This window comes from Camellia sinensis, chromosome 9 (genome assembly GCF_055761805.1).
Source record: "Camellia sinensis isolate YWXY chromosome 9, ASM5576180v1, whole genome shotgun sequence".
Taxonomy (NCBI): Eukaryota; Viridiplantae; Streptophyta; class Magnoliopsida; order Ericales; family Theaceae; genus Camellia; species Camellia sinensis.
Window position 1 is genome coordinate 191,289,870 of NC_138969.1, and position 6,000 is coordinate 191,295,869.

Here is a 6,000-nt window from a genome sequence, read left to right on the forward strand (position 1 = left end):
TCAATGGTCTTGAAAGCCCCGCCCAAGACAGGTCAATTAGCCCAATCCTCAGCATACTGTTTCCTGAAGTGTTGATTGACCTCAAATTTAACCCTGCTAGGATCTTCATAAGACTCCCCATTAACTTCAATAGAGTTAATCATATTCCTACTCTGCCTGACATTGGCAAAAACATGGAAAAACCTAGTATTCTTGTCTCTATTTATAGTCCAATTCAATATGGATTTTTGATGCCAGATCCATTCCACCATTCTGTGCAGCTTCCACATCTCTCCTCGGACCACTCTTCTTTTTACCATTTCAACTTCAGCCAAAGGTCTTCCTTCTGCCAAGATGTCTAATGCATGTAATTCCTCCTCTAAAACTTTGAGTTTGGAAGAGACATTACCAAACACCTCAACATTCCATTTCTTTAATTGTAGCTTTAAATGCTTTAATTTGTGTACAAGAATGTAGCTAGCCCATCCAGAAACTGAGATGCTGCTCCAGGTATTCACAAAGAACTTGGAGAAGTTTGGATGAAGAGACCAGGCATTTAGGAACCTGAAGGGTCTAGGCCCCTAATCTCTTTAATCCTCAATCATCAACAGAGGACAGTGATATGAAATTAATCTAGACAGCCCCCAAAGCTTCATTCTGAAATTAATCAACCATTCTGGACCAAGCAGTACTCTATCTATACGGCTCCATTTCTCAGACTCCTGGGCATTACACCAAGTGAATGTCCTTCCATGCAGAGGCAGATCATTAGGCTCACATTTCTCAATGAACTCTTTGAGGTGTTTCATCCCCCTATCCCTTCTGGAGCAGCCTATCCTTTCACATATATGTCTGATTTCATTGAAATCTCCACCCATACACCATGGAGCAGGGAAATGATCTTTAAGCTTAAGAATATCAACCCATAAAGATGATCTAGCGCTGGTATCATTTGGTGCATATATGTTAATCAAAACATAGTCAAAAGAGTTATACAGAGAGCCAAAAAGCAAGATGTACCTTCTATTACAACAACAGCTAGATAGTTGGAAGACAGCAGGGTCCCAAATGCATAGTAGCCCACCAGCAGAGCCTTCAGGATCCACAGACATGGAATCCATATTTCTGCACCCCCAAAGCCTTCTAACAACATTATCCGAATCCACTGCTTTCTTGATCTCTTGAAGGAAAACAATGTCCACATGCTTGTCCTGAATAAGACTTTTATTCTGCCCATCTTCTCTGTTTTACCCAAACCCCTAATATTCCAAGATAGTAGCTTCATAAGTAAACAAAGTGATACACTTACATCACCCATCTGCAAGATTCTATTATTGAGCCTTCCCTTCATTGGTGATTCTCTCTTGATCCTTGAGCTCAAGGTCAATTATCTTGCTCAATACAACATCCTCTTCCTCATTGTAGTTGATACCCAATGATTTTCCCAAATGTAAAGTAGCTTTGGCTTCTTCAAGAAGACAATTGTTCGAAGAAGAACTGCTTTAAGATAAATCAGATTTTCCTAAAGTAGATGCTGCTGGTCTGAAAATGATGGACTTAGAGGAATGCTTATGTGCTGCTACAGATCTAAAGCCCTGAAATCTAGCAAAGCTATTGAATCCCTCGATATGGGTCTTCTTCTTTCCTTTTTTCCTCACTGTTTGCAGGTATTCTGAATTAGGGACAAGAGACTTGACCTGGGCTGAGTGGTTAAGATGTAGTAAACTGATTCCATTTGACCCTGTCTTGTTTGAAGGCCCAGCAGGTTACAAATGGGTCGAAAGGCCAAAGGACCTGTTAGGTGAATGAGCCAAGTTGACCTCCAAGTTAATATCAGGCCCAATACTAGGCCCAAAAACATTATCAGGTTCGTTTGCTAAAAAGACTTCCAAATTTATACCAGGTCCAAAACCATCTCTAGATACACCAGGTGAAGGAGCTTGCTGAACACACCTTAAGTTGCCATCATTATTATTTGAATTTTTTGAATTTTGCTCTGACCTTTCCATCAAAGTCCTCTCAACGCATGCCTCCTTTGTCCTGTTGGAGTCTCCTTCACAGAAAGTCTCTTCAACAACAGTGCCTATTTCCTCACCTATGTGACTGCCAGTAGGCTCTTTCCGTTGCACAAGCTCGTGTGTACAAGCCAGGTCAGCTCCTGTTGGAGCTCTCATTTCTGCCACCTCATCCCCATCTAGTTTGTTCTTGACAACTGCTGCTGGGATGTTTCTACCTGCCACACTGTAGCTGGTTCCGATGAAACTGGGTTCATCCATGCTTGATAGTTTCAGACCACCAGAATCTGCTGAGTGGTCTTCACATACAAGAAAGGGATAAGAATTGCCCTTGCACTCCACAAGTATGGTTTTGTTGATGAGTTCCATACACACAATAGCAACTCGGATTCTAGTGTGGGAGAAGGTTTTAGGATGACAAATATCACCATCTAGGCTAAGAACGGTACCCTCAATGCTCCCAATGCTATTAAGTGTAGTCCTATTCCAGAGATGCAGAGGTATGCCATGGCATCTCAACTTAGCACACCTTTCCGGCTGCAGATGAAAATTTGGCTTCCAAGCCATCACAGATTAACTGCAGCCCTTAAACAACTCTTTAATCTTATCAATGTTTGACTGCAGCTCAATGGTGGATTTAAAGGATAGTATTATGTCTCGACCTTCCCCTTTCCTGACTTCTATCTGCTCTAGCCCTTCCTCTTTCAAAGCTTGAAAAATGCTGAGAGTAGTATACTCTGTGTTGAATCTCACTATTGCAGTGTCATAAAGCCAACCATTGCCCTCTTCATTGACTTTTATGATTAACCGTGAGTTCCCATTCTCCATAGGGGGTTCCCCTTTTAATACTTCAGCAAAAGATCTGTGACCCACATAAGCAGCCTTACCTCTGATATGAGTTGTATCCAGTCCTCTTTTGGCTTTCTGAGACTTCCTTCTGTTTTGTTCAGTGCTGCTGCTCCTATCATAGAGAGCAATTTTAACCATAAGCGTCATATTATCCACCAAAAGGCCATTAGCTTTTTGGATGGCAACAGATGCTGCTATACGACAGTCATAGCGTACGAAGTTGAATCTTGAATTTGTCGCCTTTCTTCTTTTAAAAGGGATGAAGGCATCCTTCACGATTCCGAAATTGGTAAAAAACCTGAACAGAGCTTTGGCATCTAGTGATGAAGGGATATTATCAACAAACACAGTGAAAAAACCTTGTTTCCCTTCTTTACTCTGAGTGCCACCAACTCTCCACTGCCTCACCACCGGAATCCAGCCACCGTTCTTGCCTTGCACCATTACCACCAACTCTTCTCTTCTCAACTTTTTAATTTAGTGTTTAACTTAGCTTATTATGTTGGGTGAAGTAGTTGTTAGAGATAGTAATAGCAGTGGAACTATGGATCATATCAATGAGACCATCAAAGCACCTTGCAAGATAGCAATGATCAATCCAAATATGAAAAGAAGCAAATACAACAATGGCATCGCCATCTGATCCGCGACGATGACCAGCATGAAATTCACTATTCCTCACCGTACCCGATTTTTCTCTCTTACAATCATGAATGCTAAACCCATGCACAATCACATGACTAACACCTTGTATTGTAATACAAGGCCCATAAGCATTCTCAACCTTCACTCCCCTCCCATTTATGGTCTTATAACTGTTCATCACGAGTTCATTTTTTAGGGTTATGACCATATCCCTAGCAAATATGATCCAAAGTGGCCTTGTTTGGACCACACGGTATCGGAGGGACCCAAGTTTAGGGTTGATTGGATCGGCGGAGGGGTCGGTGACAACGTACGTGGTACCATACTTGCCTCCGATGGCTGTTGCACCGAAGGTGACCGCAAAGTCAGCTGGGGCGCGGCAGCTGGAATCCCACTTAGGGTTTGTGCGCTAGCATGAGTCTATTAGGTTTAGGGTTTTTTTGGTGGATTTGTATGAAGTGACTGGAATTTTGAAGAAGAGGTTAGGAGAGTGAAAATCAATAGGAGAGAGGCTTGGTAGGCCATGGCTAGGGGAGACAAGGTTTGGGACACTGATATGAGCCTACATGCATGAATATATATATATATATATACATTTTTCCTAATGTATAAATTTTTTTTCCAAACTCAAATATAATTGAAAAAGAAATCAAATATTTATGAAGAAATTTGAAAAACATTCACTAATTTTTCTTTTTATTTTTTTTAAAAAAACACATTTTTATAATTTTTCTTGATAGTCTTGCAAAATTTTTATACAGAATAATGTGTACCTACTTTTTTTTTTATATATATTAACAAATTCCGTAATAGTATTTCGGGGTATTTTTTTAAGGTCCCTGATATTATGATTTTATAGTATAAAGGACATCAAGTATTTTCATGATGTCTAAGGTCCCTCAACATCAATCCAGAGAAATTTTAGTCCCAAAGAAATTATCTCCAGAGAAAATTGAACTTCTCTCCAGAGGAATTCTTTGGATTCAAACCAGAGAAAATTGAAATTTCTCTGAGTACTAAAGAAATCCAAAGAAAATTGTGAAGAGAAAATTTGTGTATCTATTCAGGAAAATTCTCTCACTGCACAAATTTCTCTGGCTCTTTTCTAATTTTTGCATGCCATTTATAGTGCAAAATGCCAAAACAAAGCATCAGTATCTGTAAACACTACAACTTCATCATGATGAGTGGTACTAGTTATTGCTGAACCATCATCTGCAACAGCATCCTTGTATTTATGTGGCGTAAGTCCCCCCTGCAGTAAATGCTCATCTAGAAAGAGACACAATGAATCACCATTAAAAACAATGCTCTCCTTAACTTCATTCCCCATAATCTCCTGGACATTAAGTGGATCATCCAAGGAATAACCCATGCAAGGACTCCTGTTTAAGCCAAAAACATTGGACAGAAGCTTCAAGAATTCAAGGAACTTCTCTAACCGAGGAGCCTCCAAAAAATAGATGCAGAGAGGTGTTTGGTCCAGGCCATGAATACGAAGCAGTGATAATGGAACAAATTTATGTAGTTCATCTATGGTATCCGTTATCATGAACCTAGAGAAATTTGAATTTTCTCTGGGTGGAGTCCAGAGAAAATTTCAAATTTCTCTGGGTTGAATCCAGAGAAATTTGAGAAATTCTTAGGGCCTCCGCTCATGAGCTGTTGCCTTCGCTTAGCCTTCTCTTGCACAGTCAAGGACTGATCGGACTCAATAGCTCGAATCGCCGCGGTCAGATCCCCAGAGCATGTGCTTGAACCTTTTCATCACCACAACATGGCCATCTGTGAGCATAGTTTTGTAGGAAGACCCAAAGTTGCCACTTCCCAACACCTTTGCAGAGGCTCTCAGCAAGTCTTGCAAGTCAAACCTCTGTCTGTCGTCCCTCACGAATGGAAACTTTCCATGTTGATCACCCTTCTTAGAGTTGCCACTCACGCTCATATTAGGTGATGAGCCATACTGTTGTTGTTCCGCAACTACAACTGCAACTGGAACTGGCAAACCCGTGGCTTTTAAGGAGGACAAAGATCCTAATTGAGGTGAAGAGGTTTTGCTCCTGAACTTTCCTTCAAATACCCAACCACACCCCTCATCACCGCTGCCGGACAGGCCACCTCATCACCTCCGTCCATGGCCACGGCAGCTGTGGAGGGATTTAGAACGAGCCAGCGGTCAAGCATGTGGAGGGCGTCGAATCGGTCAGAATTGGAGTTTGAAGTGGGTTGGAGCTTGGCGAGGTGGAAGAGTTCTGGAGGCGGTGGTTGTAGGTAAGAATGGCGGTGGGTTTGGGATGGTAATGGGTCAGATTCCGGCGGCGGCGGTGGTGGTGGTGGTGGTGGTGGGTGAGAGTGGTGTGAGATGGGTGAGTTTGGGAGTGGGAATCTCCACTGGGTAAACCTTTGGGAAGTGTTGGAAGATGAGGAGGACTCAGAGTCGGGTTGTTGGGGTGGCAGTGGGTCAGATGATGAAGATAGTATAAAGGACTGAAATTTCTCTAATATATGTTTA

General features: G+C 41.8%; 1 pseudogene; it reads right to left on the reverse strand.

Moving 5' to 3' along the window:
* The window catches only part of LOC114285377 (putative pectate lyase 2), a 72,025-nt pseudogene extending 66,985 nt beyond the window's left edge, over nt 1–5,040 (reverse strand).
* Between the last annotated feature and the right edge of the window lie 960 nt (nt 5,041–6,000).